At 34.8% G+C, this 23,080-nt stretch overlaps 1 pseudogene; it reads left to right on the top strand.

Annotated features, from left to right (window-relative positions):
- The first annotated feature begins 1,807 nt into the window (after window positions 1–1,807).
- On the top strand, window positions 1,808–2,548 carry LOC146883645 (uncharacterized; annotated as a pseudogene).
- The last annotated feature ends 20,532 nt before the right edge of the window (window positions 2,549–23,080 follow it).

Genomic DNA, 23,080 nt, shown 5'->3' with positions numbered 1-23,080 from the left:
AGCGGCTTGACTTTTATCCATTTAGTGAAGTAATCGACGCCTATAATTAGGAATTTTACCTGCCCCTTGCCGGGTGAAAAGGGGCCGAGAATGTCCATTCCCCACTTAGCGAATGGCCATGGGGATAATATGTGGTGTAGTTGTTCTTGTTTACCTGCCCCTTTGCATTTTATGGTTGGAGCACACATGGTAGATTAGCTTGTCCGCATTGCATGGAGCACACTAAGACATTCACATTGAATTATGGTCGGAAAGGTTGTTGGTTTGACTGCGATCAGAGGTTCTTGGCCACTAACCATCCATTTAGGAGAAACAAAAAGGCATTTCGCAAAGGGAAAGTTGAAACGGATAGGCCACCTCCTAGGTTGACCCCATCACAAGTTTTGAGAAGAATCAAAGATTATCCAAAAGTGACTCAAAATTGTGTGACAAGGACAGATGGGTATGGAGAGTGGCATAATTTGACCAAAAGAAGCATATTTTGGGATCTTCCATACTGAAAAGATAACTTCCTAAGACATAATCTTGATGTCATTCATATAGAAAAAAATTTCTTTGACAACATCTTCAACACCGTGATGAATGTTAGAGGCAAGACAAAAGATAATGACAAGGCAAGAAAAGATTTATCTTTATATTGTGGTCGAAAAGACTTGCAGTTGAAGCCACAATCTAACGGGCGATTGCTCAACCCAAAAGCAAATTACACCTTCACAAAAGATGAATCTAAAATAGTTTGTTGTTGGATCAAGGAACTAAGAATGCCAGATGGTTATTCTTCAAACTTAGCAAGATGTGCTAACATCGAAAAGGATAGTATTCACGGTATGAAAAGTCATGATTTCCATGTCGTCATGGAGACATTACTCCCTGTTGCGTTCAGCTCATTGCCAATGCACGTGTTAAATCCTCTAATAGAAATTAGTCATTTTTTCAAAGACTTGTGCTCAACGACACTAAAGGAGCATTCCCTCTAATATTCCAATTATTCTTGACAAATTGGAAAGAATATTCCCTCCTGGGTTCTTTGATTCAATGAAGCATCTCCTTGTTCATTTGCCATATGAAGCATGGCTTGATGGGCTAGTGCAATACAGGTGGATGTATCCATTTGAAAGGTGATAAACCATGATTACTATATCTTTGTATGTTTTAGACTATTATTCTCATTTCAAATCACAATGTATTCATTTCTTTTTATAGATTTATGGGGGAATCAAAACGTTTTGTAAAAAACAAAGCCAGCGTAGAAGGATCAATTCGTGCAGCCTACTTGCATCGTGAAAGAACATATTTTTGTTCTCATTATTTCAAGAACTTAATCTTGTCACCTAGCAATGTTAGGAATGAAACACACTGGCAAAATGAAACATGTGACTCGACATTATCAGTGTTTCGACAAGCTGGTTGTCATACAGGCAAGGAGTTGACTTATTGGTTAATTGATGTTGAATTCAACTCTGCTCATGTCCATGTGTTAATTAATTGCGCTGAAGTTAAATCGTACCTTGAGTATGTTCTAATCTCAATCTCTGCACCTTAATCAGGAAATTTATATACTTACTAATTGTATTCTTATCTAATAGCTCATTCGTTATGGCTAACCTAGTACATGAAGGAACTTCTTCTGCTCGAATATACTCGGAGTTTCCTTACTGGTTCAAACATCAAGTATGTATGCTCTTGTTTCTTAAACAAATTGTTGTTATCGAAATTCATGTAACAATTTATTGTTGCATATTTGTAGGTTTATAATGCGCCATTAAGTCCCAAAAATCAAGATTTAAGGGATTTGGCAAATTGGCCCATGAGATGCATAAAAGAATGGCACACGTACTTTGTTAATGGGTACAAGTTTCACACTAATGAATGGTCCAAAGGAAAGAAGACAATTAACTGTGGTGTGTACATCAAGGGCATTACAAAGGGTGGTTATGATGATTTTTGTGGAATAAATCATAAAATATTTGAGCTAGAGTACAACAGTTGTACTTCTCCAAAGAAAGTAGTTGTTTTTTATTGTGAATGGTTTGATCCTTCTAGAGTTGGTACAAGGGTGAATCCTAGGCATAATATTGTTGAACTTGATATGAGTAAAAGATACCGACCTTTTGATCCATTCATTCTAGCAAATAATGTTAGACAAGTTTACTATGTCCCATTTCCAGCATTTCGGAGCATCGACAAAAGTGGTTGGTGTGTTGCGATATAAACTAAGCCTAGGGGTCGCATTGAGTCAAATGAGGTGGAAGAGGATATTCCCTATCAAGTTGATGAAATGTCACATGCCCATGAAATAATTGAAGTTGAAAGTGTATCTACATTGCATGATTTTGATGGTGCTCCTGAAGAATTGGAAGGAGAAATACAAGAAGAAGATGGAGAAGAAGAAGAAGAAGAAGAAGAAGAAGGCGAAGGAGATGAAGACGACCAAGAAGAAGAAGAAGAAGAATAAGATAAAGAAGATGAGGATGATGATGATGATAACAACGACGAGTATGATGATCATGACAAAAATGAGGAGGAGGAGGATGAAGATGATGATTAAATTATTTAGTTGTTGTGGTTATTGTAATTGTTAAATTTAATGTAAAAGATTCATTAATTATGTTTTGGAAAACTTTAAATATATCACTTATAAAAGTTTTGTGGTTGGTAATGTGAAATAACACTTGTCATTTTAAACTGTAAAATAACTATCTTGTTCATATTTGATGTTCAATTTTATTGTTTTATATAGTTTGATTACTGCAATGTCACCTAGACACCCATCTGGTTCTCATAAAGGGAAGAAGACAGCCACCACGGTATATCATAAGGGTTCCTGGCCAAATACCACAAAGTCCGCCCATTCAGGCACCATCACTTGCTGCGGTACCCACACCACACCCTGCTGGGGTTACCACACCATCTACATCCATTCTGTCACTATCCCCTTATGTGTTTCCTACACCACACCCTATCGTGGTACCCATACCACACCCTATTGTGGTTCCAGCACCACCTACCTCCACACCACACCCTACCGTGGTTCACGCACCAACTACCTCCACACCATAACCTTCCCATCAAGGACCATCCCCTATCACGGTTCACACTTCTTGTAGACCTTCCTCATCCTCTAATCCCTCTCCTGATGTTGCTCTTGCAACAGATGCTCCTGATTCAACTATTGATGATGATGTTGACCTTTCTCTCCATGAGCGACCGATGATTGAGCCTTTTAATCGAGGGTAATATCCGATTATCTAAAATACTAATTTGTATGCCATGACTTGTTATTTTCCTTGCCTTCTTTTTGATGACTTTTATGCATTTATATTTAGGTTTGTTCCTTCTAGAGTTACTTCTCAAGCCATCACAAGATCTATTAAGCAATAGTTCCTTTCGTCTTGTGATGAGTTCAAATTTTTGCCCTTATTTAATGTTTAAATTTGGGGATTTAATAGAATTTATGTGCTTAAGGATTGATTTAATTAGAATTTGTGATTATTAGATTTATTGAGCACGTAAGTTAAAAATGGCGTAAAAATTGATTTTAGTTGCATCAAATATTATTGGATATTCTAACGTTTGTTAATGCAGCTGAAGTTTAATTTGGGTCATTAAAAGTGTGGATTTGAAATATTCGAAGTTACAAAATAAGTCCAAAATCAGCAAATTCTGGAAAGAAAGAGTAAGGAGCTAAATACACCCCAAGTTTTTATTTACACACTCCTCCTGCAAGTGGACCACAAAAACTTGTTCTACACCCCCAATTTTTACTAAGTTACACCCCTCCTACCACTTAAACCCACCTGAACCAGATTATGCCATGTGGCAATCCTCACCTTCTAAATCTATCAAATCACATGATGACACATGTCATAGTCCTCCACTCACCAAATTGACCAATCAGAGTTTACCACGTCACCATCTCCCAAAATGAAACCCTAACACTAATTTCATCCACCGCGCCACCATGACCAACCATGCCGGCAGCCGCCGCTCTTTCATCACCAGCCACGTGAGCCAAAACCATCAAACCTACAAAGCACCGTGCGTAACGCATGACCAGATGCAGAACAGAGAACGAATTCGGGAATTCACGCTGCTGCATTTGCACTGTGAGCCAGCAAGCACACCATAACCAATCTCATGAGAATCTGCACCATACAACCGTCAGCCTCATTCTTCCATTGCATCTGTAGAAACCCTAATTCAGGAGAGAGAAAGTACTTTGCCACGTGTCAGTCTGCTATTGCACAGTCAAACTGGTCAATAGCTCAATTGATCAAAGCAACAGTTAACTCTGGTAAAATTCTGGTCAATATTGTAAAAATGGTTAAATAAGAGGGGCAGAATTGGAAATTGGATAGAAATTAAGTTGCTAATTAATTAAATAAAGATAAAATATTTTAGCAACCGACAGTTAAAGTTCAAGTCCAATTGAAGCCAATATAAAGAGGCCTAAGGGAGCAGAAGAGGGAGACTAAGCAACTCTTTGGTTTTGGCAGATACCATCCTCCACCACATCTCTCATTCTTCCTTTCTTTTTACATTTATTTCCTTCATCATATTATCATGTATTCCATCCAAGCCATGGAGGCCTAAGCTTTTAGGGTTGATTCCACTGTAATTTCTTAACTAGATTCTGAGGTTAGATGAATTAATATATTTGTCCTTTTGATTATTGTTTTGGTTTTTATTTATCTATGTCCTTTGCTTCTTAATTGAATAGAAATAATGATTTTAAATCTACATGCATGCTAATCATATTAGTTAAAAGGTTTTTAAATTTAATTGAGACTTTACTTTGTTTTTATTTAAACTTTCATTTGATTAAATAAGTTTTTGTCAATAATTGAGATTGTATTTTGATTAAAGGTAATTACTTTAACTAAAATTAGTCAAGACTTTACTTTGATTAATTAAGTTTTCTATGTGGTGAGGAAACAAAGGAATAGACATGATAAGGCATAGTAAAATTTAATTAAGACTATACTTTGGTTGAATTTACTACGGATAATCTAAAACTTCTCACTTTTAATTGAGACTATACTTTGATTAAAAGTGAGAATGCCAACAAATGAATTGAGACTTTACATTGATTGATTTGTATATCAACAACACCAATTAATTTAACAATAATCTCTAGATAACCGATGAAGCAGTGGAATTGACCTATTTTCTATTACTGTGTTTACAATCTTTTATTTGTGTGACATTCATTCTTTGTATATCAAAACCCCATATTTTTATAGTTACTAGTTTTAATTGCATTTAGGATAGATTTTAATAAAACTCAAATATTTGAAATCAATTCCGTATTCGTTGAGAGATGACTCAGGGTTAGCTTAACCCTAACTAGTTTGTTCACTACTAACTTGGCAATACTGAAGTTGCTAAAGTTAAGTAGTAGTAATTTGATCGCTTAACGACATCGTTATCAAATTTGGATCCATTGTCGGGGAATAAGGTTAGTATTTCTTATATTTTTATTTTATTTATTTATTTATTTTTTAATTTTTATTTATTTATTTATTTATTTATTTTTATTTTTTACGCATATATGTTTAATAGAGTTTGTGTTTTTTGTAGTCTTTAGTTTTCTTTTTATATATTTCAAGCAAAGTTCTATTTTTGTTTTGATTAAAAATTTCTTTTAAGAAATTTTTTGAGACTAGTTAGTAAAACTATGTTTAGGAAAGACTTGGTATTTAAGTTGTCCACTGTGACACACCTCTCTTTCCTGAGAGTAGATCCAACAACATCTTAACTTATTTTTTTCTTGAAATCATTCTCCAAAACAAGAATAGGAAGAAAAAAAAATAGAGGAACACTTTCAGGTGGCCTGCGTAGTGCATGACTCGAGCAAACCCGGGTAAATTCTATCAACTTGATCCAAAACTTGAAAGGAACTTGTGTAAATCACGCAGAAGACTTGAACTCGGGTGTTCTACTGAAAGAGCATCATCATCATCTGAACCTACCACTGAAAGTGTACCGCTAGAATCACCTCTGGTGATTAACATATCTTCTGATCCATCACCTGAACCAGAAATTCAAAAAGATAGAATGGAAGAAAGAACAATAAGAGAGTTGGCTGCACCGGATGCAGCAATTACATAAAACAAATGCATCCAATATCCAGATGGAGAATGTGAGCTTAAGTCTGGGTTAATCCATCTTCTACCTAAATTTCATTGGTTAGCAGGAGAAGACCCATACCACCACTTGAAGGAATTTCATGTCGTTTGTTCATCCATGAGACTTACAACAGTGACGGAGTAACATATTAAGCTTAAGGCTTTTCCATTTTCGTTGCAAGATGCCACTAAGAATTGGTTATATTGCCTTCCACCAGGATCCATTAATACTTGGGAAACTCTGAAAAGATTATTTCTCGAAAATTTTTTTCTAGCATCTAGAGTTGCTGCTATTCGCAAAGATATTTATGGGATAAGGCAACAAGAAACATAAAGTCTTCACGAGTATTGGGAAAGATTCAAAAAGTTATGTGCTTCTTGTCCTATCACCAAATAAATAAGCATCTCCTCATTAAGTACTTTTATGAGGGATTGAGTATCATGGATAGACAAATGATAGATGCTGCAAGTGGAGGGGCATTGGTGGACAAAACACCAACAAATGCGAGACAATTGATTGAGAATATGGCGTCGAACCATCAACAATTTACTACCAGGAGTATTTCTACAACTCTAGTGAAGGGAATCCATGGAGTAGAAGCTTCATATCTTGCAAATCACAAGAAAATAGAAGGGAAGTTGGATCATTTAGCTGCCATGGTAAGGACCTTGACAAACTTACAGAAAACGGCTACCCCTTCTACCTTATGTGGAATTTTTGCTTCTACTAATCATCCTACCGAGGCTTGTTCTATGTTTAAAGAGACATGGACGTTAGACAATGAACAACCTCAGGCATATGTTGCAAACATCTATGGCAATAATAGAGTACCTCAGCAACAATACAACCACGATTTGTCTCCAATAAGTACAACCCAGGTTGGAAGGAACATTCCATCCAAAAATGGGGAAATCAGTAGTCTCAACACCAACAAGTCTATGTTCCACCTCAACGGAGGCAACAACCACAATCAGCTGCAACCTCTGGTGACTCAAACATGGAAACAATTATGAAAATGGTGGCTGACATGATGAAGGGACAAATCAATGAGTCGAAACAGACAAGGGAAGCAACTAATAAAAATTTGCAGAACCAGATTGGACAAATGGCAAATGAGTTGAACCATATGAAATCTCAACAAGGCTCAAGAAGTTTGCCCGCACAAACTGTAATCAACCCACGAAATAAAAGTGTGTCAACACCCAATTTCGTCCAGGTGAATAAATTTATTTTCAAAAAAAATAAAAAAATAATAATAATAAAAGGGTTTTTTAGTTAATGGAAAATAAAAAAAAATGTGAAACAAAATTTTCTTCAAAAAGATTTTCAAACATCAACTTTAGAAAAAAAAAGAACAAAGAGAAATAAAAAGAAGAAAAAAAAGGAGGAAGAGCCCAATTTGTTATTAATTTTCATGAGCCCAATAACTCAAATATTTTCTACCTTTCCTCCTCATAGAGAAATTAATTATATAATAATAATTAGAAGCAATATCTCTTCAAATGGTAAGAATCAATATTATTAATTTTGTGCTCTGATTTGTTATTGATAATGATTGATTTTGTGTTCTGATTTGTTGCGATTTGATACTCATAATTTGCTACTATCATGACCAATTCCTTCCTTATATTGTTCGTTACAATTAAAGGCTGAGATTGTATTGATATTGCAAGGTGTGAGTATAAATACGCACTCTGTCAGGACCGAAAAAAAAATTCTCTACACTACACTAATTGAAGTGTCTATCCGGTCGCTCGTGTCGCATGACACCAATTTTAAAATAATACTAAAATTTAAATAAAAAGATTTTCAAAATTATAAAACAAATTAAATCATTTTCAAATAATTTTCCAAATAGTTTTTCATAAAGAACTACGTAACCCTGATTCTCCATTCACATAGAGATACGTAGGAGCGAGGATTAATCCTCGTCGGGCCTAAAAAATAAAAAAAATAGTTTTGTTTTTTGTACATTCTTTTATGCTAATTTTGGGAAAACATAAATATTTCGAAAAACCACAAAACTTTTGCATATTTAATTAAAGGTACCGTCTTAGGACGGGCGTTGTGGGGTGCTAATACCTTCCCCACGCGTAACCGACTACCGGACCCAAATTCTGGTTTTTCGCAGACCTTGCTTTTTTTTATGGTTTTCCATAGTTTCCTATAATAACTATGGTGGCGACTCCAAACTCTTTTTTACAATTTTTTTTTGGTTTGTCGTCCCGTCGCGATTTCGGTTGCGACAGATGGCGACTCCACTAGGGACGCTAGAGAGTCAGACCATTTATTTGGATGTGCAAGATTATGCGGTTTTTCTTCATATTTTTTCTTTTCTCATTATTTTTTTTGGGTATGCGTTTTTTTATCTTTTTTTTATATTTAAAATAATTGTATGTGTATATTCAATCTTCTTTATTTTGTATTTGGAATAATTGCCAGGTGTGGGTTTAGGTATGCATTGTGTTCTCCCTTCACACACACATTTTATTCATTACATGAGTGGGGCCCTATACCCGAGTATGAGTTGCTTAGAATTAGAGAGGATTGTGTAGCAGTGTCGCAGTGGATGTACTTCCCAAGTGGTCATTATGAGAACCCCAGCTAGAGTTGTTTGCTTCATTGGTACTCCCACTTCTTGTTGTTTACCAACTGTCGTGGGAAATGCCATGAAGTGGGCCATAACTCTAGTGACCTTGATATATTTAGGTATTAGGGAACTATCCTTGTGAGCACATATACTTTCTCTTAGAACTTTAAGCATCAAACCCATGTTAAATAGAGACACTAAAGGGAGACTATTTGCGTCCTTTACCATCACCTTTCCTTGTATATAATAATAAATGCATCACAATCACACCATTATTAGCCATAAACATATATTTCATTAGCCATTAGCATATCATGTGAATAAGTGCCCTGTGAGGCACAACAAACATGCATTACATTCCATTTTGTTGTCATTCATGATACGTTATCCAAAGATTCAAACACATAGCATGCATCAACATAAATTTAAAAAAAAACAAATTACACTATAATAAGTTCAAATTGTTTCCCACTTCTCTTAGCACCAAATTCTTGGAATCTTTCTTATGAAAAATGATGAGAAAATAATAAAACATTCTTTGGTCAAATCAGTGGATTTAATAAAGAAATAAAATATTGTTTATTATCATTTCTTTTGATGTACCCATCTAATCTTGTATGCATGAAATTGCTCACATCTATCTTCCTTTTCATCTCCCTTTCACCATAAACCTTGTTTTCTTTTCCATGGAGGATCATCATAAAGGGGACACATACCTTAAAAATGATTACAGGAAACTCTCTAACCACAAAAAAATGAAGAATAGTTCGCTAGACTAACAACTTTGAAGGACAGTCTATGCAAAAAATAAGACAAAAAAAAGTGAAAAAAAGAACAAAACAAGGGACATCCTGTTACATGAACTAAATTATTTTTCTCTGAATTAAATTTTTTGTTGAGAAAAACAGCCATGATTTGAAATAATGTGTGGCCATGTTTCTTTATAAAAAAAAAAAACAAAAGTGATTATCCTTTGCTACCCAATTTGAGCCTTCCAAAAAATTTCTTTCAAATTACCCTAAACAAGGATCACCCTCCCACTGAGGGTTGACATAATGTTTGCATTTGTTTCATCTGACTAGTAGTTCACCAATACAAAAATATATATAAAAAAAGAAATATTATTGGTCATATCAAGAAAGATATAAAAAAAGGTGAACAAAAAGGAGTCAAACAAATTTTGAATGAAAGATTATTCAAATATCCTTTTCAAAACAACCCTCACATCACTTTTTGGACCTTTACTAATATTTACTCCCATACCCCTGGCCTTAGCCACGATACCAGCCTAATAATGTCCACACAAATCAAAGATTGATTGTTATCTTTCGAAGGTTTTAATTTAGAGGAAATTTTTTATTTGCTAACAGGTTTGTTCTAAAAAAAATTAAAAAAAAAAGATTGAAAAAGTGTGTTCAGAGATTTGGTTTTAAACACTGGGGCAGATTATTTTTGGGTGACATATTTTCAAAGCTTCAGTAAGACAATTAAGCTAAATTTGGGTTGTCCTCTTTCAATTCATTTCTTCATGAAACTCAATCTTTGCTCCTATAGTATCCTTCGCTCTAAGCCTAAACCTTGACCAACCTTAACATAGTCCATCTTTATCAATCCCAAACCCAAACTGGGGTAGTCACTTTGTTTGTGATTCATATATTCTCATCATTCATTTTGAATTGGGGTATTTATTTATATTGAAGACTCTAATCACATTAGGGGCAACTTGTGAAGACCTTGTCATTTTCTTAATCTCCTCATTTGGGAAAAACCAAACATGCTTTTGCACCATAAGACCATCCTAGGCTCTCATACTAGGGGCAAATTTTTGAAGTCCCCATCATTTTCTTCATACCATCAGTAACTGGGGAAAGTCCAAACACATTTTGTGCCCCAAGACCAATTCAAATTGGGGCAACTCCCTAGTTAATCTTCATCACCTCATCCAAACCTTTTCAAGCCCTTGACAATTTCATGCATATCATTCAAATAGTGTTTCAAAGAAATGATTAAAAAAATGATTCGTTAGTAAATTGATTAGACCAAGGAAATGATTTAGAAAAGTAAAAAAAAATCAAAGTAGAATGACTCCATGAATTAGAAATAACAATGAAATGGGAATCAATTCGAATATTGTTTTCAAAAAAATGCAAAAGAAAAATTCATACATCATACCAAGTCATGCATACATGAGTAATTCATCTTTTTTAATAAAGCAAAATTCACTCATGCATCCACGCATCCATGAATGCATTATCGTCTAAGTTTAAAAAGAAAATCATAGCATGTCATACATCATAAATGATTCATAACGTGTGCATATGCATAACTCCCCCAACATTTCTTAGATTTATGAAGAAATGAAAAAATGAAAAATAGAGCAAATTCCACTCATGCATTCATGCATCCATGCAAGCATATCATATAGTTTCAAAAAGAAAATCATAACATTTCATGCATTATCAAATCATTCATCATACTCCACAAAATCATTGAAAATCATTTACAAAAAAAGAGAAAAAGTTAGAAATGATATTTTTTGTTTAAGTCTCAAAAACGTTAGGCATTCACTTGGTGTTTGTCGACAGTTCAAAAGCAAAATTCAGGTTCTCCCTTTCTTACATCAAGACCCTCAACGAGGCAATGGTCATTGATTTCTTTTGTCACATCGAGGCCCTCTACGAGGCAATGGTCATCGATCTCTTTACATCAAGACCCTCTGCAAAGCAATGGCCATTGATTTCTTATGTCACATCGAGGCCCTCTGCGAGGCAATGGTCATCGATCTCTTTACATCAAGACCCTCTGCAAAGCAATGGTCATTGATTTCTTATGTCACATTGAGGCCCTCTGCGAGGCAATGGTCGTCGATCTCTTTACATCAAGACCCTCTGCGAGGCAATGGTCATTGTTTTCTTATGTCACATCGAGGCCATCTGCGAGGCAATGGTCATTGATTTTCGGATCGGGACCCTCTACATGGTAATGGTCATCGAATCCTTTAGATATAGACTCTCTCCTTGGGATTGGTCTAATCTCTTTTTCAAAAAATCAAAGTACAAAAAGAATATAGTTTGTCAAATTGTGACCCTCTACATGGTAATGGTCACTGAATCTTTTGGATATAGACCCTCTCCTCGGGATTGGTCTAATCATTTCTCAAAAAACATAAAAGAAGAAGAAAATTTTCAAATCGAGGCCCTCTACATGGTAATGGTCACCGAATCTTTTGAATAAACCCTCTCAACGGGATTGGTCTAACTCGATTTTTTCAAAGAGTAAAAAAAACAAAACATAAAGAATTAGTGTGTCAAACCGAGACCCTCTACTTGGTATGGTCAAATTTGTCTTCAAATTTGTCTTCTTTTGAAACTCGAACGAAATTAGTGTTTTTATCTTACTTATCTTTTATTACAATAATATGAAAAACTCAAATTTTCAAATTATCTAATAAAATCTAAGTAAAGAGGGGCAGCTGTCAACACCTAATTTCGTCTGGGTGAATAAATTTATTTTCGAAAAAAATAAAAAAAAATAATAATTAAAAAAGGGTTTTTTAGTTAATGGAAAATAAAAAAAAATGTGAAACAAAATTTTCTTCAAAAAGATTTTCAAACATCAACTTTAGAAAAATAAAAGAAAAAAGAGAAAAAAAGGAAGAAAAAAAAGGAGGAAGAGCCCAATTTGTTATTAATTTTCATGAGCCCAATAACTCAAATATTTTCTACCTTTCTTCCTGATAGAGAAATTAATTATATAATAATAATTAGAAGCTATATCTCTTCAAATGGTAAGAATCAATATTATTAATTTTGTGCTCTGATTTGTTATTGATGATGATTGATTTTGTGCTTTCATTTGCTGCGATTTGATACTCATAATTTGCTACTATCATGACCAATTCCTTCCTTATATTGTTCGTTACAATTAAAGGCTGAGATTGTATTGATATTGCAAGGTGTGAGTATAAATACGCACTTTGTCAGGACCGAAAAAAAAATTCTCTACACTACTCTAATTCTTTCCCATCACCACTCCCACATACACACCTCTTTTTAATCTCTCTTTAAAAAAAATTTATTGAAGGAGGTAGAAAAAAGAAAAAAAAAACATTTTCTACACTCTCTTTTTCTCTCATTACCACCCACATAGACAGACACTTCTCATCTTTATCTCTCTAGAAAAAAACAAAAATATTAGAAAAGGAGGAAAGAATAAGAAAAAGAGAAAAGGTGGGGGAGATATTGAACATTTTTTAAGGTACGTAACTATTAGTTCATTTTTTTCCTTTTGATTTATTTTTATCAATTTTTTTATTATTCTTTTTAAATCATTAAATTGTTTTTCCCATTTTTTTTGTGTTTGTTCGACCGCTCACGTTGCATGACACCTATTTTGGACTTTCGTTCCTTTTTTCTAAAAAATATATATCAATCTAAGAATAAAATATAACTTTCTTTGTTTACTCTTTTATATCTATTTGGTTGCTCACGTCACAATGACATCCACAACTACTCCAAAATAACTTTAAAAAAATATTAAAAATTTATAAATGATTAAAAAATAAAAAAATAAAAGATTAGAAAAAAAATATTTGAAGTGTCTATTCGGCCGCTCGCGTCACATGACACCAATTTTAAAATAATACTAAAATTTAAATAAAAAGATTTTCAAAATTATAAAACAAATTAAATCATTTTGAAATGATTTTCCAAATAGTTTTTCATAAAGAACTACGTAACCCTGATTCTCCATTCACATGGAGATACGTAGGAGCGAGGATTAATCCTCGTCGGGCCTAAAAAATCAAAAAAATTGTTTTGTTTTTTGTACATTCTTTTTATGCTAATTTTGGGAAAACATAAATATTTCAAAAAACCACAAAACTTTTGCACATTTAATTAAAGGTACCGTCTTAGGACAGGCGTTGTGGGGTGCTAATACCTTCCCCACGCGTAACCGACTACCGGACCCAAATTCTGGTTTTTCGCAGACCTTGCTTTTTTTTTTATGGTTTTCCATAGTTTCCTATAATAACTATGGTGGCGACTCCAAACTCTTTTTTACAATTTTTTTTTTGGTTCGTTGTCTCGTCGCGATTTCGGTTGCGACAGATGGCGACTCCACTGGGGACGCTAGAGAGTCAGAGCATTTATTTGGATGTGCAAGATTGATGTGGTTTTTCTTCATATTTTTTCTTTTCTCATTATTTTTTTTTGGGTATGCGTTTTTTATCTTTTTTTATATTTAAAATAATTGTGTGTGTATATTCAATCTTCTTTATTTTTGTATTTGGAATAATTGCCAGGTGTGGGTTTAGTTATGCATTGTGTTCTCCCTTCACACACACATTTTACTCATTACATGAGTGGGATCCTATACCCGAGTCTGAGTTGCTTAGAATTAGAGAGGATTGTGTAGTAGTGTCACAGTGGATGTACTTCCCAAGTGGTCATTGTGAGAACCCCAGCTAGAGTTGTTTGCTTCATTGGTACTCCCACTTCTTGTTGTTTACCAACTGTCGTGGGAAATGCCATGAAGTGGGCCATAACTCTAGTGACCTTGATATATTTAGGTATTAGGGAACTATCCTTGTGAGCACATATACTTTCTCTTAGAACTTTAAGCATCAAACCCATGTTAAATAGAGACACTAAAAGGAGACTATTTGCGTCCTTTACCCTCACCTTTCCTTGTATATAATAATAAATGCATCACAATCACACCATTATTAGCCATAAACATACATTTCATTAGCCATTAGCATATCATGTGAATAAGTGCCCTGTGAGGCACAACAAACATGCATTGCATTCCATTTTGTGGTCATTCATGATACGTTATCCAAAGATTCAAACACATAGCATGCATCAACATAATTTTTTTTTTAAAAATTACACTATAATAAGTTCAAATTGTCTCCCACTTCTCTTATCACCAAATTCTTGGAATCTTTCTTATGAAAAATCATGAGAAAATAATAAAACATTCTTTGGTCAAATCAGTGGATTTAATAAAGAAATAAAATATTGTTTATTATCATTTCTTTTGATGTACCCATCTAATCTTGCATGCATGAAATTGCTCACATCTATCTTCCTTTTCATCTCCCTTTCACCATAAACCTTGTTTTCTTTTCCATGGAGGATCAGCATAAAGGGGACACATACCTTAAAAATAATTACAGGAAACTCTCTGAACACAAAAAAAAAATGAAGAATAGTTCGCTAGACTAACAACTTTGAAGGACAGTCTAGGCAAAAAATAAGACAAAAAAAGTGAAAAAAAAGAACAAAACAAGGGACATCCTATTACATGAACTAAATTATTTTTCTCTGAATTAAATTTTTTGTTGAGAAAAAAAACCATGATTTGAAATGATGTGTGGCCATGTTTCTTTATAAAAAAAAACAAAAGTGATTATCCTTTGCTACCCAATTTGAGCATTCCAAAAAATTTCTTTCAAATTACCCTAAACAAGGATCACCCTCCCACTAAGGGTTGACATAATGTTTGCATTTGTTTCATCTGACTAGTAGTTCACCAATACAAAAATATATATATATAAAGAAATATTATTGGTCATATCAAGAAAGATATAAAAAAAGGTGAACAAATTTACAAATTTATATTTTGGTTCGTTGTCCCGTCACGATTTCGGTTGCGACAAAGTGCTATTACTTTAAGTTCAGGTAAGCAAATACAAGGCCTTGGGGATGCCGAAGAAGATGAAGAGAAGGACAATGAAGTTGTACCTGGTAATGAAAGTGAAGGATCAAATGAAGCAACACAAGCAACATTTGAAACACCTGAACCCAATGATAACTCGAGATTAGTATCCCTTAATACTTCCTCTGAAAATTCTTCACCTGATTCTCCTCTTCCTCCCTATCCAAACCGTTTGAAACCAAAAACTAAAAAGATAGAGGAGTTAGACAAAGAAATCTTGAATACTTTCAAGAAAGTGGAGATAAACATTCCTTTGTAGGATGTTCTAAGAAAAATTCCTAAATATGCCAAGTTTCTCAAAGAATTATGTACACATAAAAGGCATGTTATGGACAAAGAGGTAGTAAACATGGGAAGAAACGTGTCTAGCTTAATTAAGAAGCCTGAAGTCAGAATACTACAAAAGTGCAAGGATCCAGGTATATTTTATGTTCCCTACATTATAGGAAGTACTAAGTTTGACAATCCTATGTTAGATTTAGGAGCTTCCATTAATGTAATGCCTTTGTCAGTTTTTACTTCACTTCATCTTTGAACTCTTAAGCCTACTAGTGTGGTCATTCAACTGGCCAACCGTAACACAGTTAACCTTGTAAGTGTGCTAGAAGATGTACTTGTTCGTGTGGACAAGTTAATTTTTCCTACAGATTTCTACATCCTGGACATGAAGGATGATGAAGGAATGAGTTCAACCACAATTATCTTAGGAAGGCCATTCGTGATGACAACACATACCAAGATAGATGTGCGTGCAGGATCCTTGACTATGGAGATAAGAGATGAGAAGGTGCAGTTCAATGTGCTAGATACCATGAAGCACCCAACCGAAGACCATTCTTTGTTTTGTATTAATTTATTGAGTAATGTAGTGAACAATTTTGCTTTTGGATTTTTAGACGTTTTTTTCTGGTTTTTCTTCTTCTTTGGATTTTTCTTTTTCGAATCTTTCGTGTTCGATTTTAGATGAAAAGGAAAACTATAAAATAAGTGATATTGATGACACGGTGTCACTATATGATACCTCTATGGCGTCCGAGTGTGATGCTGAGGTGGCTGAAATTACCTTAGGCTGTAAAATGTTGCCATCTGTGGAACAACCACCCACTTTGGAGTTGAAACCTTTACCATCTCATTTGAAATATGCTTATCTTGAGAGGGATGGGAAACTCCCTATTATTATATATGCCTTCCTTACTGATGAGAACGAATAAAAGCTATTGCAGGTTATCAAAGATCACAAGAGAGAAATAGGCTGGACTTTGGCAGATATTCCTAGTATTAGTCCTTCTTTCTGCATGCACAGAATACTCTTGGAGGAGGATGCTAAGCCAGTAAGGCAACCTCGGAGGAGATTAAATCACCAACTGATGGAGGTTGTGAAGAAGGAAGTCACCAAGTTACTACAAGTAGGTATTATATATCCTAATTCTAAAAGCACTTGGGTGAGTCCTGTACATGTGGTCCCCAAGAAATCTGGGATCACTGTGGTCAAGAATGAGAAGAAGGAGTTGATTCCTACTCGTATTCAGAATAGCTGGAGGGTCTGTATTGATTATAGAAGACTAAACCAGGCCACCAGGAAGGACCACTTTCCTTTACCTTTCATGGACCAGATGTTAGACCAATTAGCAGGATTTTACAGTAGGTTTATCAAGGACTTCAGCAAGATAGCCAACCCTCTCTCCAACTTGCTACAAAAGGATGTACCATTTGACTTTGGAGAGGGGTGCAAAGATGCTTTTGATACTTTGAAAAAAGCGCTCACCACCACTCCTATCATGCAGCCACCTAACTGGACATTACCATTCGAGTTGATGTGTGATTCATCAAACTTTTCAGTAGGAGCGGTGCTTGCATAAAGCGATGGGAAGCTAACTACACCACAACTGAGAAGGAATTATTGGATGTTATGTTTGCCTTGAACAAATTCAGACGATATATACTTGGTTCCAAGGTACTTGTTTACACTAATCATGCAGCATTAAAATTCCTTCTGAAGAAAGTAGATTTGAAGACAAGGTTGATTAAATGGATGCTACTGCTCCAAGAGATTGACATTCATATTCGAGACAGAAGTGGGGCATATAACTTAGTAGTTGACCATCTTAGCAGGATTGAAAATGGAAAAGCTGGCATTCCTATTCAAGGTGACTTTCATGATGAAGTCCTCCTAGCGATGGCTGTTGTGAAAGGTATGTTTTCTGAACCTTGGTTTGCTGATATTATTAACTATTTGGTTGTTTCTGCTATCCCTCCTTCCTTCTCCAAGTATGAAAGAACCAAGCTGAAAAGTGAGGCAGAGTACTATATATGGGAAGATCCAATCTTATGGCACATTGGTAGTGACCAAGTCATAAGGAGGTGTGTTCCAAATATCGAGATACCTTATGTGCTTGAGTTCTATCATTCGTCTCCTTTTGGTGGACACTATTGCACACAAAGAACAGGTAGGAAAGTGTTGGATTGTGGATTATATTGGCCTACTATCTTTAAAGATGCACAAAGGGTGTATGAAAATTGTGATCAGTGTTAAAGGGCAGCCAGATCCAATAAAAGAAGGGATGAAATGCCTCAACAACCCATCCTATATTGTGAGGTATTTGATATTTGGGGTATTGATTTTATGGGACCTTTTCCTCCTTCTTTTGGGTTTTCTTATATTTTGCTTGTTGTAGACTTTGTCTCCAAATGGGTGGAAGTCATAGCTACAAGGACTAATGATGCACGAGTTGTCATGAGTTTTGTCAGGTCTAACATTTTCTGTAGGTTTGGGATACCACGAGCCATCATTAGTGACCAGGGGACTCATTTTTGTAATAAGCTGCTTGAGAACATGTTGAAGAAATATAGGGTGACACATCGCATTGCTACACCATATCACCCCCAAACTAATGGGCAAGCAGAGATCTCTAAGAGAGAGATTAAAAAGATACTAGAGAAAGTAGTGAATCCTAGTCGAAAGGATTGGGCCGCAAGATTGGATGATGCATTCAGGGCACATAGGACAGCTTACAAAGCACCTATTAGGTATGTCACCTTTTAGGGTGGTTTTCGGAAAGGCTTGTCACTTGCTTATGGAGATTGAACATCGGGCCTATTGGGCCATGAAAGCATGCAACTCTGATTTGGAAGAAGAAGGGAAAGAGCGAAAACTTTAGTTGCAAGAACTAGAGGAGATTAGGCTTGCAGTCTATGAAAACTTAAAGTTCTACAAAGAGAAAACCAAGAAGTTCCATGACCAAAAGCTTGTGGCTAGAAAGGATTTCAAGGTAGCCCAGAATGTGTTACTATACAAATCCAAGCTTGGTCACATGAGTGGTAAGTTGCGCTCCACTTGGGAAGGACCATTCATTATTACAGAAGTATTCCCTTATGGAGTAGTGGAGATCAAGGAAGAATCCTCAGAAAGAATTTTTAAATTTAATGGGCATCATCTTCAGATATTTAATCAAGATATGGTGAATAAGACGATGGATGGGATGAACTTGACTTCTCCCACATATCTTCCGCCTTAAGGAGGTAAGTACACTTCATACTTTTTCTTTGCATTATATATTGAATACATTGAGGACAATGCATGGATAAAGTGTGGAGGCGTGGGGAGAAAATTTATTTTTCCCCTTTTCTGATTTTATTTTCTATTTGTTTTGTTTTTTCTTTTCTAATTTTGTTTTCTGTTTGTTTTCTTAAAAAAAAATTCCTGTTTTCAATAAAACATATTGAGTTTGGATTTTGGGATTTGATTCACTAATCAGAATGGTCATAATTCTGGGAAAATATGAGTCATGTGCTATGAGTGGATTGTTTTTGTGATTTACTAATTGAGTTGATTTGAGAGTTTCTGGAATAAATCTTTTGTGAAAGAGTTTTGACCTTGTGAGTTTTGAGCTTTATTGTAAAGGATGGACTACCATGTGTCATTCCTAGGTGAATATGCATGATTTGATATGACTGAGGCATTTCTTGGTTTTAGCTACTTGGCCAAATAAGTTAACCATGACATTGATCCATTGGTAAACCCTTTGAGCTTTAAACTTCTTTTTCTTGTTTTGAGCATATTGCTAAACCTTAAAAAGAAAAAGACCATGTTTTTCCTTACCTTAAGAAGAAAGAAATAGCTAGTGGATTATGTTAAAATTGGTTGAGGAATAAAGTGTGAGGGTGAGTATTTCACCCACAAAACTATAAAAATGGCAAAAGGAACAAAATGTTGATGACAGAGTGTTGAAATGAAAAATAATTGCTTTCTGAAAAAGAGCAACAAAGGATAAAAGAGAGAAAAAAAAGACAAAAGGGATTGTTTTTAAAACTATGCTCCACAATTCTTTCTACCTTACTATTTCAAAAACACTAAAATCCTAAAAATTTTCCTACCTTTGCCTTGGCCCTGTTATAACATGTGAAAAGTCCTCATGATCTTTGAATGCATGTTTTCTGAAACCTGTGAATTGGGAGTATTTACTTGCATTGGTATTTTGAGTGGAAACACAAACCAAAACATTTGAGCAAATTTTGGTGAGAAATATACATTTAACTTGAGTGTTTCTTTTTCATATTTGATTATCTTGTATACTCAAAAGATTAACTCATGTGTGAAAAACAAAATCTTTCCATTTGTATGTGCATGACAACATGATTTCTAGACGATTGATTTGTTTCCATTTATATTCATTCCTTTAATCCAGTGATGATATGGAATAAAATACCTCAGAATAAAGTTTTGAAATTGTTCAATTTTTCTCAAGAGTGAAAAAGGATAAGTGTGGATGTGTGATGAGTTCAAATTTTTGCCCTCATTTAATGTTTAGATTTGGGGATTTAATAGATTTTTTGTGTTTAAGGATTGATTTAATTATGATTTATGATTATTGGATTTATTGAGTACGTAAGTTAAAAGTGGCGTAAAAATTGATTTTAGTTGCATAAAATGTTATTGGATATTGTAACGTTTGTTAATGCGACTGAAGTTTAATTTGGGTCATTAAAAGTGTGGATTTGAAATATTCAAAGTTACAAAATAGGTCCAAAATCAGTAAATTCTGGAAAGAAATAGTTATGAGCTAAATACACTCCTAGTTTTTATTTACGCACTCCTCCTACAAGTGGACCACAAAAACTTGTTCTACAACCCTAGTTTTTTATAAGTTACACCCCTCCTACCACTTAAACCCACCTCAACCAGATTATGCCATGTGACAATCCTCACCTTTTAAATTTGTCCAACCCCATGATGACACGTGTCATAGTCCTCCATTCACCAAATTGACCAATCAGATTTTGCCACATCACCATCTCCCAAAATGAAACCCTAACCCTGATTTTAGCCACCGTGCCACCATGACCACTCATGCCGTCAATTGTCGCTCTTCCACTGTCAGCCATGCGAGTCAGAACCATCAAACCTGTAAAGCACCGTGCGCAATGCATGACCAGATGTAGAACGGAGAACGTATTCGAGAATTCACGCAGCTGGATTCGCACTGTGAGCCAGCAAGCGCGCCACCGCAATCTCGCCGGAATCTGCACCGCATAGCCATCAGCCTCATTCTTCCATTACATCTGTAGAAACTCTAATTCTGGAGAGAGAAAGTACTTTGGCACGTGTCAGTCTGCTATTGCACAGTCAAACTGGTCAACAGGTCAACTGGTCAAAGCAGTAGTCAAATTTGGTAAAATTCTGGTCAATATTGTAAAAATGGTTAAACAAGAGGAGCAGAATTGGAAATTGAACAGAAATTAAGTTGCTAATTAATTAAATAAAGATAAAAGATTTTAGCAACTGTTAGATAAAGTCCAAGTCCAATTGAAGCCTATATAAAGAGGCTTAAAGGAGTAGAAGAGGGAGACTTAGCAACTCTTTGGTTTTGGCAGATACCGTCCTTCACCACATCTCTCATTCTTCCTTTCTTTTTACATTTCTTTCCTTCATCATATTATCATGTATTCCATCCAAGCCATGGAGGGCTAAGCTTTTAGGGTTGATTCCACTGTAATTTCTTAACTGGATTATGAGGTTAGATTAATTAATTTATTTGTTCTTTTGATTATTGTTGTGGTTTTTCTTTCTCTATGTCCTTTGCTTCTTAATTGAATAGAAAATAATGATTTTAAATCAACACGCATGTTAATCCTATGAGTTAAAAGGTTTTTAAATTTAATTAAGACTTTACTTTGATTTTATTTAAACTTTCATTTGATTAAATAAGTTTTTGCCAATAATTGAGACTGTACTTTGATTAAAGGTAATCACTTTAACTAAAATTAGTCAAGACTTTACTTTGATTAATTAAGTTTTCTATGTGGTGAGGAAACAAAAGAATATACATTAGGGGTGGCAATTAGGGCCTGGTCAGTCGGCCTGGCCCGCAAGCCCGTAGAAAAAACATGGGGCGGGCCAGGGCAGTGAGCTTGTAGACCCGCATAGGCCCGACCTATATAGTCCCGACCCGCAAGCCTACATAAAATTAAAAAAAAAACTTGCACTTGTGTATATTAATTATTTCTTTATGGACTCTTGCATTAAGGTTTCAAATTCTTGTATAACCGAAAGAGACAAGTATTATGTAATTTTTAATGTGCTAAAATTTAAAGAATACATTGTGTATGTTATAGTATGAATATGATGAAAATGTTGAATTATCAATTTATCATCTAATTCCCCAAGGTCTTTACTTAATTTTGTGAACTTCTTAAAGTTTCCCAATTTTTAAACATTGAAAGTTTTATCATAAAAATTAAAAAAAAAAACAAAAAGCGGGCTGGCACGCGGGGCAAGTGGTATGTGGGGCGGGGTGGGGCGGGCCAGCCCGCGTTGTGTGGGCCTTATGCGGCTGGACCTAAACGGGCCTGGCCAACGCGCATTGCCACTCCTAATATACATGATTAGGCATAGTAAAATTTAATTAAGATTGTACTTTGGTTGAATTTACTCTAGATAATCTAAAAATTCTCACTTTTAATTGAGATTGTACTTTGATTAAAAGTGAGAATGCCAACAAATGAATTGAGACTTTACATTGTTGATTTGTAAATCAACAACAATAATCTCTAGATAACCGATGAAGAATCTTATTTTGAAAAAGCAGTGGAATTGACCTATTTTCTATTAATGTGTTTACAATCTTTTATTTGTGTGACATTCATTCTTTGTATATCAAAACTCCATATTTTTATAGTTACTAGTTTTAATTGCATTTAGGATAGATTTTTATAAAACTCAAATATTTGAAATCAATTCTGTATTCATTGAGAGACGACTCAGGGTTAGCTTAACCCTAACTAGTTTGTTCACTACTAACTTGGCAATACTGAAGTTGCTAAAGTTAAGTAGTGGTAATTTGATCGCTTAACGACAACGTTATCACCTTGGCCATCATGGGGATCCACACCTCTAGAAGAGAAAGAACCTTTCTGGCAACGATTTAAGGTAAAACGTCATGAAACTTATTTTTATTCAATATTTATGTATGTATTTCAAATGAAAAATAGATGTTAACTGCTATTAGACTTTAAATACCATGCATATTGTGTTGTGAAGATCATATGTACTTGATTTATTATTACATAGGTCGGTTCAGTGGAGACCTGAGCACGAAGGTCAAATTAAAAAAAATTCCACACCAGAGATAATAGCAG

The sequence above is a fragment of the Vigna unguiculata genome, chromosome 9 (genome assembly GCF_037176805.1).
Source record: "Vigna unguiculata cultivar grain cowpea cultivar isolate G323 ecotype 2 chromosome 9, ASM3717680v1, whole genome shotgun sequence".
NCBI lineage: Eukaryota > Viridiplantae > Streptophyta > Magnoliopsida > Fabales > Fabaceae > Vigna > Vigna unguiculata.
This window is presented reverse-complemented; position numbering and strand designations above follow the sequence as displayed.